The sequence below is a fragment of the Salmo salar genome, chromosome 27 (genome assembly GCF_965601325.2).
Source record: "Salmo salar chromosome 27, fSalSal1, whole genome shotgun sequence".
Classification (NCBI taxonomy): Eukaryota; Metazoa; Chordata; class Actinopteri; order Salmoniformes; family Salmonidae; genus Salmo; species Salmo salar.
In genome coordinates this window covers 36331602-36344769 of record NC_138317.1, presented here as the reverse complement: position 1 = coordinate 36344769, position 13168 = coordinate 36331602, and the positions used below count along the sequence as shown (strand labels likewise).

The 13168-nt window shown below is 44.3% G+C and overlaps 1 protein-coding gene across 3 annotated transcripts in view; it reads right to left on the bottom strand.

The window, feature by feature from the left end:
• Nucleotides 1–10930, bottom strand: part of slc45a4a (solute carrier family 45 member 4a) — an 83172-nt gene extending 72242 nt beyond the window's left edge. For 2 of the 3 annotated variants that reach the window (XR_001324748.3, XM_014178587.3), the window contains exons 1-2: nt 10788–10930; nt 8387–8508 (exon numbers count right to left, since the gene is read on the bottom strand). The gene's annotated coding sequence lies outside the window, so the exon portion shown is untranslated. Of the gene's footprint in view, nt 1–6876; nt 6948–8386; nt 8509–10787 lie in introns of all 3 variants that reach the window. The other variant, XM_014178588.3, reaches the window with a different exon arrangement.
• Nucleotides 10931–13168: the final 2238 nt, after the last annotated feature.

Below are 13168 nucleotides of genomic sequence, written 5' to 3'. Positions count from 1 at the left end.
GGGTAGTAGGTACTGTAGGTACTGTAGGGGCAGTAGGTACTGTAGGTACTATAGGGGCAGTAGGTACTGTAGGTACTGTAGGGGCAGTAGGTACTGTAGGTACTGTAGGGGCAGTAGGTACTGTAGGTAATGTAGGGGCAGTAGGTACTGTAGGGGTAGTAGGTACTGTAGGTACTGTAGGGGCAGTAGGTACTGTAGGGCAGTAGGTACTGTAGGTACTGTAGGGGCAGTAGGTACTGTAGGGGCAGTAGGTACTGTAGGGGCAGTACGTACTGTAGGTACTATTGGGGCAGTAGGTACTGTAGGGGTAGTAGGTACTGTAGGTACTGTAGATACTGTAGGGGTAGTAGGTACTGTAGGTACTGTAGGTAGTGTAGATACTGTAGGGATAGTAGGTACTGTAGGTACTGTAGGTACTGTAGGGGCAGTAGGTACTGTAGGGGCAGTAGGTATTGTAGGTACTATAGGGGCAGTAGGTAATGTAGGTACTGTAGGGGCAGTAGGTACTGTAGGTACTGTAGGGGTAGTAGGTACTGTAGGTACTGTAGGGGTAGTAGGTACTGTAGGTACTGTAGATACTGTAGGGGTAGTAGGTACTGTAGGTACTGTAGGTACTGTAGGGGCAGCAGGTACTGTAGGTACTGTAGGTACTGTAGGTACTGTAGGGGCAGTAGGTACTATAGGTACTGTAGGGGCAGTAGGTACTGTAGGTACTGTAGGGGCAGTAGGTACTATAGGTACAGTAGGTACTGTAGGTACTGTAGGGTCAGAAGGTACTGTAGGGGCAGTAGGTACTGTAGGTACTATTGGGGCAGCAGGTACTGTAGGTACTGTAGGTACTGTAGGGGCAGTAGGTACTGTAGGTACTTTAGGGGCAGTAGGTACTATAGGGGCAGTAGGTACTATAGGGGCAGTAGGTACTGTAGGTACTGTAGGTACTGTCTGTATTGTAGGTAATGTAGGTACTGTAGGTACTGTAGGGGCAGTAGGTACTATAGGGGCAGTAGGTACTGTAGGTACTGTAGGGGTAGTAGGTACTGTAGGTACTGTAGGGGCAGTAGGTACTGTAGGGACAGTAGTTACTGTAGTGGTAGTAGGTACTGTAGGGGCAGTAGGTGCTGTAGGGGTAGTAGGTACTGTAGGTACGGTAGGGGCAGTAGTTACTGTAGGGGTAGTAGGTACTGTAGGGGCAGTAGGTACTGTAGGGGCAGTAGGTACTGTAGGTACTGTAGGGGCAGTAGTTACTGTAGGGGTAGTAGGTACTGTAGGGGCAGTAGGTACTGTAGGGGCAGTAGGTACTGTAGCGGCAGTAGGTACTGTAGGTACGGTAGTTACTGTAGGGGAAATAAGTACTGTATATACTGTAGGGGCAGCAGGTACTATAGGGCAGTAGGTATTGTAGTGCAGTAGGTCAGTAGGGCAGTAGGTACTGTAGGGCAGTAGGTACTATAGGGGCAGTAGGTACTGTAGGTACTGTAGGGGCAGTAGGTACTATAGGGGTAGTAGGTACTGTAGGTACTGTCTGTATTGTAGGTACTATAGGGGCAGTAGGTACTGTAGGGCAGTAGGTACTGTAGGGCAGTAGGTACTGTAGGTACTGTAGGGGCAGTAGGTACTGTAGGGCAGTAGGTCAGTAGGGCAGTAGGTACTAGAGGACAGTAGGTACTGTAGGGGCAGTAGGTCAGTAGGGCAGTAGGTACTATAGGACAGTAGGTACTGTAGGGGCAGTAGGTCAGTAGGGCAGTAGGTACTATAGGACAGTTGGTACTGTAGGGGCAGTAGGTCAGTAGGTACTATAGGACAGTAGGTACTGTAGGGCAGTAGGTACTGTAGGGCAGTAGGTCAGTAGGGCAGTAGGTACTATAGAACAGTAGGTACTGTAGGGGCAGTAGGGCAGTAGGTACTGTAGGGCAGTAGGTACTGCTCCATCATTTCCCTGCTTGTGGCCCACCTGCTAGCACGATTCTTGCCATTCTCCTTCGAACTCTCATCAACGAGCCGTTTTCGCCCACAGGACTGCCGGTGACTTAAAGTCGCTTAGGTCACTCGTTTTGCCCATTCTAACATTCACTTGACCAGTAACTGAAAACCTGGCAGACGTCACAATCACACTAGAACTATAATGAGTATACAAAACATTAAGAACACCTGCTCTTTCCATGCAACTCAATATTAGGAAGGTGTTCCTTATGTTTGGTATACTCAGTGTAGATTATATTTCTATGTTCAGGTATCTGTGTGTAAACTAGGCTATGTCATCATCACCTATCTATTCTTAATCTAAACCATGGACAGTTGACAATGCACAACACAAAAACTATTATGGTTATTATATCTCACTAACAATTGCACATTCAAATGAATGACAAACAAAACCAGTAACGTTAGGCTTATCTTGAAAAGTCTCCATTTTACATCATCACTAAATGAACAATGACCCACCTGTGTGTCAAGATGGTGGCATCTCATATCATCCCTATCCAAATAGATCTGGCCCAGGTAAACACTACAAGGAAACCTTTCATACCAAACCAGTCACACTGCATTTGTTGTCTGAGAGGAGATGTTCTCACTCACTAGTTGGCTGCTGCCTTAATGTTGTTCTTGAACCGCTGCCAAGTCCCGTCACCCAAGCTTCAGAGTGAGTTACCTGGGTTGGAGTGGAGACACATTATGTGAGAGAGGGGTCGAGGGAGGGAGAAAGGGGAACCTTCAGCATCTCTCATTTCAAGAGGGGCATGAGAATACAAAACAACCTGAGCAGTCTGTCTCCACTGAGAACGACACAGAGCCATGAATCAATTTAGTGACTGATCATCAACAATACTCAGTTATCACCTCACCAGACACACCCATGAATCAATCTAGTGACTGATCATCAACAATACTCAGTTATCACCTCACCAGACACACCCATGAATCAACCTAGTGACTGATCATCAACAATACTCAGTTATCACCTCACCAGACACACCCATGAATCAACCTAGTGACTGATCATCAACAATACTCAGTTATCACCTCACCAGACACACCCATGAATCAATCTAGTGACTGATCATCAACAATACTCAGGTATCAACAATACTCAGTTATCACCTCACCAGACACACCCATGAATCAATCTAGTGACTGATCATCAACAATACTCAGTTATCACCTCACCAGACACACCCATGAATCAACCTAGTGACTGATCATCAACAATACTCAGGTATCAACAATACTCAGTTATCACCTCACCAGACACACCCATGAATCAATCTAGTGACTGATCATCAACAATACTCAGTTATCACCTTACCAGACACACCCATGAATCAATCTAGTGACTGATCATCAACAATACTCAGGTATCAACAATACTCAGTTATCACCTCACCAGACACACCCATGAATCAACCTAGTGACTGATCATCAACAATACTCAGTTATCACCTTACCAGACACACCCATGAATCAACCTAGTGACTGATCATCAACAATACTCAGTTATCACCTTACCAGACACACCCATGAATCAACCTAGTGACTGATCATCAACAATACTCAGTTATCACCTTACCAGACACACCCATGAATCATCTGGGGCAATGAAAGTCTAGCGCCTTGAGAAGCGGAAACAATAAAAACCAACTGCACCCTGTAGATACTTCCTTGTTTGGAGGGCCCTCCCTATCTACTCATAGCGTGAAGAGGACCTAGACCTATTGTTGTCCACTACGGTGGGTACACAGGTAGACCGGCATCTCAGACAGACAATTCAGCCCGCGGCAACCACATGCAGCAGTCAGGTCTTTTTAGTCACAGAAACAAGAGTCAAAGAGCTGACAAACATCACAGCCCTGACTACCAGAGAACTACCAGACAACATGAATCAAGGTTGAGTGCAGACAGGAACAACACGTAGTGCAGTCTCTCATCTTAGACTTTCCCATTCAGTTGAGTCAGAATCCTCCTGCTGCTGCAAGGCAGGCTACATAGGAGCGTGTGTTGTGATGCGGCAATGTAACTGGTAATGTAACTGGTAATATAACTGGTAATGTAACTGGTAATGTAACTGGTAATATAACTGGTAATGTAACTGGTAATGTAACTGGTAATGTAATTGGTAATGTAACTGCAGCTCTGGCTACCTTATGAGCAGGCTGCATGGAGCAGGGAGAGGGAAAAACAAGTTAATCAAGAGACGGGGACAAAGAGAGTGAGTGGAGGGAGAGAGAAAGAGACGGGGAGAAAGAGAGTGAGTGGAGGGAGAGAGAGAGAGACGGGGACAAAGAGAGTGAGTGGAGGGAGAGAGAGAGAGATGGGGACAAAGAGAGTGAGTGGAGAGAGAGAGAGATGGGGAGAAAGAGAGTGAGTGGAGGGAGAGAGAGAGAGATGGGGAGAAAGAGGTTGAGTGGAGGGAGAGAGAGAGAGACGGGGAGAAAGAGAGTGAGTGGAGGGAGAGAGAGAGAGAGATGGGGAGAAAGAGAGTGAGTGGAGGGAGAGAGAGAGAGAGATGGGGAGAAAGAGAGTGAGTCGAGGGAGAGAGAGAGAGATGGGGAGAAAGAGAGTGAGTGGAGGGAGAGAGAGACAGGGAGAAAGAGGTTGAGTGGAGGGAGAGAGAGAGAGAGATGGGGAGAAAGAGAGTGAGTGGAGGGAGAGAGAGAGAGAGACGGGGAGAAAGAGAGTGAGTGGAGCGAGAGAGAGAGAGACGGGGAGAAAGAGAGTGAGTGGAGGGAGAGAGAGAGAGACGGGGAGAAAGAGAGTGAGTGGAGAGAGAGAGAGAGAGAGATGGGGAGACAGAGAGTGAGTGGAGGGAGAGAGAGAGAGAGATGGGGAGAAAGAGAGTGAGTGGAGGGAGAGAGAGAGAGAGACGGGGAGAAAGAGAGTGAGTGGAGGGAGAGAGAGAGAGAGATGGGGAGAAAGAGAGTGAGTGGAGGGAGAGAGAGAGAGACGGGGAGAAAGAGAGTGAGTGGAGGGAGAGAGAGAGAGACGGGGAGAAAGAGAGTGAATGGAGGGAGAGAGAGAGAGAGAGATGGGGAGAAAGAGAGTGAGTGGAGGGAGAGAGAGAGAGAGACGGGGAGAAAGAGAGTGAGTGGAGGGAGAGAGAGAGAGATGGGGAGAAAGAGAGTGAGTGGAGGGAGAGAGAGAGAGACGGGGAGAAAGAGAGTGAGTGGAGGGAGAGAGAGAGAGACGGGGAGAAAGAGAGTGAGTGGAGGGAGAGAGAGAGAGACGGGGAGAAAGAGAGTGAATGGAGGGAGAGAGAGAGAGAGATGGGGAGAAAGAGAGTGAATGGAGGGAGAGAGAGAGAGAGACGGGGAGAAAGAGAGTGAATGGAGGGAGAGAGAGAGAGACGGGGAGAAAGAGAGTGAATGGAGGGAGAGAGAGAGAGATGGGGAGAAAGAGAGTGGGTGGAGGGAGAGAGAGAGAGACGGGGAGAAAGAGAGTGAGTGGAGGGAGAGAGAGAGAGATGGGGAGAGAGAGAGTGAGTGGAGGGAGAGAGAGACGGGGAGAAAGAGAGTGAGTGGAGGGAGAGAGAGATGGGGAGAGAGAGAGTGAGTGGAGGGAGAGAGTGAGTGGAGGGAGAGAGAGAGTGAGTGGAGGGAGAGAGAGAGTGAGTGGAGGGAGAGAGAGAGAGACGGGGAGAAAGAGAGTGAGTGGAGGGAGAGAGAGAGAGATGGGGAGAAAGAGAGTGAGTGGAGGGAGAGAGAGAGAGAGAGAGAGCGTCCAGCCACTAGCCCAAGACGCCATCCTAAGTAGTGTTGCACGGCATACCGGTACCACGGTAATATCACGGTACCAAAACATCATGATACTGTACTCATGATACCAACATTTTAGAAAAACGTAGTACCATTTCATATGATACTACTATATGAAAACAATACTACCTTACCGATCTAAATAACCCGCTGGTGCCCGTTATAAAATGTTTAGAAAGTCAGTTCAAATGTAAGCAACAGCAACTATTCTATTGTATGACCGGTCCAATAATGTCCACGTGTGTCAGCTGTAATCAGCCAGCTGTAATCAGCCAGCTGCATCCCCTTTCAGCCATCACTCACCTTCTTCTCCTGTTCATCTATTCCTCCAGCCTCGGGAGCCCAGACTACACTATATAAAACATCTATTTCTCAGGATCTCGTCACAGTACTTCCGTGCATTCAAATTTTCATTGATAAAATGCAATTGTGTTCGTTGTCAGTTGCTTATGCCTGCCCATAACATAACCCCATCGCCACCATGGGGCTCTCTGTTCACAACATTAACATCAGCAAAATGCTCGCCCACACAACGCCATACACGTGGTCTACCGCTGCGAAGCCGGTTGGACGTACTGCCAAATTCTGTAAAACAGCTTATGGTAGAGAAATAAACATTCAATTCTCTGGCAACAGCTCTGGTGGACATTCCTGCAGTCAGCGTGCCAATTGCACGTTCCCTCAAAACTTGAGACATCTGTGGCATTGTGTTGTGTGACAAAACTGCACATTTTAGAGTGGCCTTTTATTGTCCCCAGCCCAAGGTGCACATGTGTAAGGATCATGTTTAATCAGCTTCTTGATATGCCACACCTGTCAGGTGGATGTATTATCTTGGCAAAGGAGAAATGCTCACTAAAATGGAGGTAAACAAATCTGTGCACAGAATTTGAGAGAAATAAGCTTTTGTGCGTATGGAACATTTCTTGGATCTTTAATTTCAGCTCATGAAACATGGGACCAACACTTGCGTTTATAATTTTGTTCAGTATAGGATGATAACTATAATAGACTAAGGTGGAAAATGAAGACACTTTGCTAACAGGACAGGAGCAGTGTGTATCTGACCTCTACGTTAGAACCAGGGCTATTATTAAACCTCAGTCGCATCATGCTGCATGCATGTCACCTGATGTTGATTTAGAGCTACGACAATGTGTCCGCGTGGCCAGAGTCAGGTCTGCTCTCCATCAGCAATCACTGTGACATCAACAAGTAAACACAGACAAACAACAAACTATTTTAGCCTGATTTACAGTGCATTCGGAAAGTATTCAACCCCTTCCCTTTTTCCACATTTTGTTACATTACATTGGATATTATATGCCCTAATATTCAATATCTCCCACAACAACAAGTTAAGCAAAAAGATCTAACTATAGACCTAGGATTAGGGCTACCATTTCTAAACTCACTGTCAATTTAAAATAAAATAATTAGACCTTGTCAGAAGCATACAACCAAAGACAAGATAAGATAGCCTAAAACTAAACGTATCACTGTTTTTAAAGAAACTTATTTCCCATTTAGGAGGATTTCTCATGCCTCCACATCGAGCAGTCAGCCAGAAAGGTTTAATCAGCTGTTTTAAGCTGCAATGAGGAACACAAAATGCTGGAGGAACAAGTTGTGTGAGAGTGCAGTCCAATGACTTCTGGGGTTGTGGAAGAACACTTCCACTTTAGTAGCTGAAGCTCCGACAGTAACCTTTCTGTCATGTGTCGTTGAGGCTTTATTCAGCGGTGGTGACGAAACATAGAAAGTCTGCAACGAATCAAGAACAAGGGTCTGTGGTTGCCTGGCTCGTGCCATCTCTTTGCCGCGGTGCGAGACCGCCTGCTGAGTCAGCAGGAGTGTTTAGAAATCAATAGCATTAATGGGAAGTAAAGGTTTCACTTCATGACGCTCGAGCTGAAACCAGACCGGACCGGCACACCCCGCATCACTACAGTTCCAGGTCAGGAGAGTGTGTGAGAGGGTGTTTATGGGTTTGTGTATATGTATGTGTGTATATGTACTGTGTGTATGTGTGTATATGTATGTGTGTATATGCATGTGTGTATATGTACTGTGTGTATGTGTGTATATGTATGTGTGTATATGTATGTGTATATGTGTGTATATGTACTGTGTGTATATGTACTGTATGTATATGTATGTGTGTATATGTATGTGTGTATATGTATGTGTGTATATGTGTGTGTATATGTATGTATGTGTGTATATGTGTGTGTATATGTACTGTGTGTATGTGTGTGTGTGTATATGTACTGTGTGTATGTGTGTATATGTATGTGTGTATATGTATGTGTGTATATGTACTGTGTGTATATGTACTGTGTGTATATGTACTGTGTGTATATGTATGTGTGTATATGTATGTGTGTATATGTATGTGTGTATGTGTGTGTGTGTGTATATGTATGTGTGTATATGTATGTGTGTATGTATGTGTGTATGTGTATGTGTGTATGTGTGTGTGTATACGTACTGTATGTATATGTATGTGTGTATATGTATGTGTGAATGTGTGTGTGTATATGTATGTGTGTATATGGGTGTGTGTGTCTATCTACATCTGGTATCTAACCTGAACAGTCTAAAAACGAATGAGTTATAAAAAACCCAGACAGACTCACCAAAAAGGCCTTAAAAGCTTCATACAGTAACCTCTGCAGACGACTGCATGCAACAGCAGTGGTTCCAAAGACGTCGTACTCCTAGTCCTCTTGGAAAAGAGGAGTAGTGGTCTTCTTGGCACCTGCCAAAGACAAACAAAGCATCGTGGTTAGGTTAGCACACTTTTCTGGAAAGCAAAGAAGTACCCAGTGCATCGCCACCCTCGAGGCACTTGGGTAATCAGCAGAAGAGAAAACCTACCGCAGGCTCTCTCTACCCTTCTGTTTTGCATCTCAACGCAAAACAGCAAAGGGCGATTTACATCTGATTTCAATGTGATCCACACAACACACCACTTCCCTGACATGAACCTGGACGTTGCAGTAAATATAGACTCACACGATGCAAGTAAATATAGCAGATGTCAAGTACTTGTTAGAGTAATGCCAAACAACAATCATCCATGTCATTTTGTTGTTCTCTCCTTGCCTTGAAGTTTAGTGATAGATATGCTCTATAGGCTAGATAGTCTATTCTATAATGATAGATATTCTATAATGATAGATATTCTATAATGATAGTCTATTCTATAATGATAGATATTCTATAATGATAGTCTATAATGATAGATATTCTATAATGATAGTCTATTCTATAATGATAGATATTCTATAATGATAGTCTATTCTATAATGATAGATATTCTATAATGATAGATATTCTATAATGATAGATATTCTATAATGATAGTCTATTCTATAATGATAGATATTCTATAATGATAGATATTCTATAATGATAGATATTCTATAATGATAGTCTATTCTATAATGATAGATATTCTATAATGATAGATATTCTATAATGATAGATATTCTATAATAATAGATATTCTATAATGATAGTCTATTCTATAATGATAGATATTCTATAATGATAGATATTCTATAATGATAGTCTATTCTATAATGATAGATATTCTATAATGATAGATATTCTATAATGATAGATATTCTATAATGATAGTCTATTCTATAATGATAGATATTCTATAATGATAGATATTCTATAATGATAGTCTATTCTATAATGATAGATATTCTATAATGATAATGATGCAAGGTGCCCCTACCTGTTAGTTTAATCTGTATGCTCAGAATTAACTGTGATGCAACTAGGCTATTATGGGGGGAAGGTATTCTCTAGTATGTGATGGGTAACTTTTCAGGTAAAGAGCTGAGCTGACTGTGGGCTGCTTGGTTTGTTTACCCAGCTCAAACACACTCAGAGTGGGGTATGTGACATTGTCGCTGAGGGTATCAAAAGCTAGACCTCTCAATTAGCACACTATATTCCACCACTATTCCTACACTCTTTCCAGTTGTACTGCTGTAAAGTAGAATACTACAGGTGTATCATTTGTACTGTCCTATGCTGAAGAGTAAAAGCTAGAGGTACAAATGTATTTTGAAAAACTGGTCAACAAACAAACTTGGTTGCTTTTACTGTATAATTAACTGGCCTATTTGACAGAATAAAATATGCTATTTAAGAATGTACTTTCATTATAAATTGCGTCATAATCACCTTACACATGCATATTGCTAATTTGGAGACTAGTGTTGATTGCAATTTCACAATAAAGCAATTGCAGGAGAGAGCGTGGGTTTTTACTTATTTAGCCAGGCTGTGCTGCGCTCGTAGTAGGTACAAAATGATGCGAGGCAACAAAACAAATCTAATGCATTTTTTGATGAATGTTATGACAAGACATGGCAAAAAATCTTGTCAATTTATATTTATATTAGTAATGCATAACAATGTTATTCTGTGAAAACAAATGCAAAACATATAGGCTACTTTTCACAGGCGCACCTGTACACTAACTACAGTAGTTGAACGGGATGACACGGTAGAAAATAGTAGCTAGCTCTCGTGGAATATATTGTAGAGTGCTTTTGAAAGAATTAACGTTATAATGTAAATGGTTATATGAACATTTTGTATTATATGAAAAGGTTAACGTGACAATTTGTAATTGACAACTGGCCAATTAACGTTATTCCACCTTAAATCTATTCTGGCCACTTTCAACAGCATCCATCGTAGACAGCTAAACGAGCACTTCAAATTATTATCTAATTAAGCCCGCTGTGTATTCAACGTTATCAACAAACTTGAGGTTGTCAGTTCGTTCATTCTAGTACAGTGTAAAACACATATAGGGAAACGCGTTTATTATAGCCTACCACGGAACATTTAGATGCTGCTTGTCACACAAGTATAACGTATCGCATAGCTACTGTAACCGTCAAGCGAAACCTTTTGCTGCAGCAAGTAACCTGCGATGCTTGGTAACGATAGTTGGTCAATAATAATAATAATAATAATGTAATCTGTTAAAACATGCATTATGCTTACCCAGTTATCGTTATCTCTTTCCTTCGTTCGTAACTGTTGCGATAGTGTTTTTACGTCCCCTCGGAAGGTATTTTGGTGCATCGACTGGATCCTCTGGGACGTCTGCAGTCAGTCAAAGCACAGCTTTAATTTGCCTTTAAAGGAATATCAGTCGGAAATAAGTGTACAGCCAGCTTCCGCTGACGGAGGTGAGGGATTTGCATAAAGGGGAGTGGTTTTTGATTTAAACGGCGAAAAATTAAAACCAAGAGGGCGTGTCCAGAGAACCTCTGCATAATCTCACACAATCTCATGTTACTTCAATAGATGAACGTCTGCATTGTCACAAAATACTATAACATTGTTATTAAACAGTTATTAATTTGTTATTATCTGAAAAACGTTACCAGGTAAAGCAACAACAATAAAACACTGTCTAAAAGGATGATGTATTATCCAGGCATTGAATTTCTCCTCATCCAGAGTATAGCAGTAAGCACCTCATGCATACTGTGAAGGATAAATAGTACTCTCCCCTGCAGAGGGATGCTGTGATTCCCCGATCTGTTTCACCTGTCTTGTGCTTGTCTTCACCCCCCTCCAGGTGTCGCCCATTTTCCCCATTATCCCCTGTGCATTTATACCTGTGTTTTCTGTTTGTCTGTTGCCAGTTCGTCTTGTCTCGTCAAGCCTAACACCATGTTTTTTCCCCCGTACTCCTGTTCTCTCTAGTCCTTGTTTTCTAGTTCTTTGACCATTCTGCCTGTCCTGACCCTGAGCCTGCCTGCCGTTCTGTACCTTACTGACTCTGCCCTGGATTACTGACCTCTGCCTGTCCTGACCCTGAGCCTGCCTGCCGTTCTGTACCTTACTGACTCTGCCCTGGATTACTGACCTCTGCCTGTCCTGACCCTGAGCCTGCCTGCCGTTCTGTACCTTACTGACTCTGCCCTGGATTACTGACCCCTGCCTGTCCTGACCCTGAGCCTGCCTGCCGTTCTGTACCTTACTGACTCTGCCCTGGATTACTGACCCCTGCCTGTCCTGACCCTGAGCCTGCCTGCCGTTCTGTACCTTACTGACTCTGCCCTGGATTACTGACCGCTGCCTGTCCTGACCCTGAGCCTGCCTGCCGTTCTGTACCTTACTGACTCTGCCCTGGATTACTGACCTCTGCCTGTCCTGACCCTGAGCCTGCCTGTTATTCTGTACTTTACTGACTCTGCCCTGGATTACTGACCTCTGCCTGTCCTGACCCTGAGCCTGCCTGCCGTTCTGTACCTTACTGACTCTGCCCTGGATTACTGACCCCTGCCTGTCCTGACCCTGAGCCTGCCTGCCGTTCTGTACCTTACTGACTCTGCCCTGGATTACTGACCTCTTCCTGCCCTTGACCTGTTGTTTGCCTGCCCCCTGTTTTGTTAATAAACATCTGTGATTCAAACTGTCTGCATCTGGGTCTTATCCTGAGTCCTGATATGCTGGCCTGTATTTTGTCTAGTGGCACAAACATAAGGTAGGCAATTAGTTGTTACAATAGTGTGCTACTGACACAAAGGCCTAATGATGGAATTGCCTTGCAAAATACTTTAATGTGCCATAGTCCTACCATAGTCCAGCCATGGACTGGACCTACCATAGTATAGTCCTGTGATGTAAGCAGTACTGGCTAGTGGCTACACCTCTGTGATGTAAGCAGTACTGGCTAGTGGCAAGACCTCTGTGATGTAAGCAGTACTGGCTAGTGGCTACACCTCTGTGATGTAAGCAGTACTGGCTAGTGGCAAGACCTCTGTGATGTAAACAGTACTGGCTAGCGACTACACCTCTGTGATGTAAGCAGTACTGGCTAGCGGCTACACCTCTGTGATGTAAGCAGTACTGGCTAGCGGCTACACCTCTGTGATGTAAGCAGTACTGGCTAGCGGCTACACCTCTGTGATGTAAGCAGTACTGGCTAGCGGCTACACCTCTGTGATGTAAGCAGTACTGGCTAGCGGCTACACCTCTGTGATGTAAGCAGTACTGGCTAGCGGCTACACCTCTGTGACGTAAGCAGTACTGGCTAGTGGCAAGACCTCTGTGATGTAAGCAGTACTGGCTAGTGGCAAGACCTCTGTGATGTAAGCAGTACTGGCTAGTGGCAAGACCTCTGTGATGTAAGCAGTACTGGCTAGTGGCTACACCTCTGTGATGTAAGCAGTACTGGCTAGCGACAAGACCTCTGTGATGTAAGCAGTACTGGCTAGTGGCTACACCTCTGTGATGTAAGCAGTACTGGCTAGCGGCTACACCTCTGTGATGTAAGCAGTACTGGCTAGTGGCAAGACCTCTGTGATGTAAGCAGTACTGGCTAGTGGCAAGACCTCTGTGATGTAAGCAGTACTGGCTAGTGGCTACAC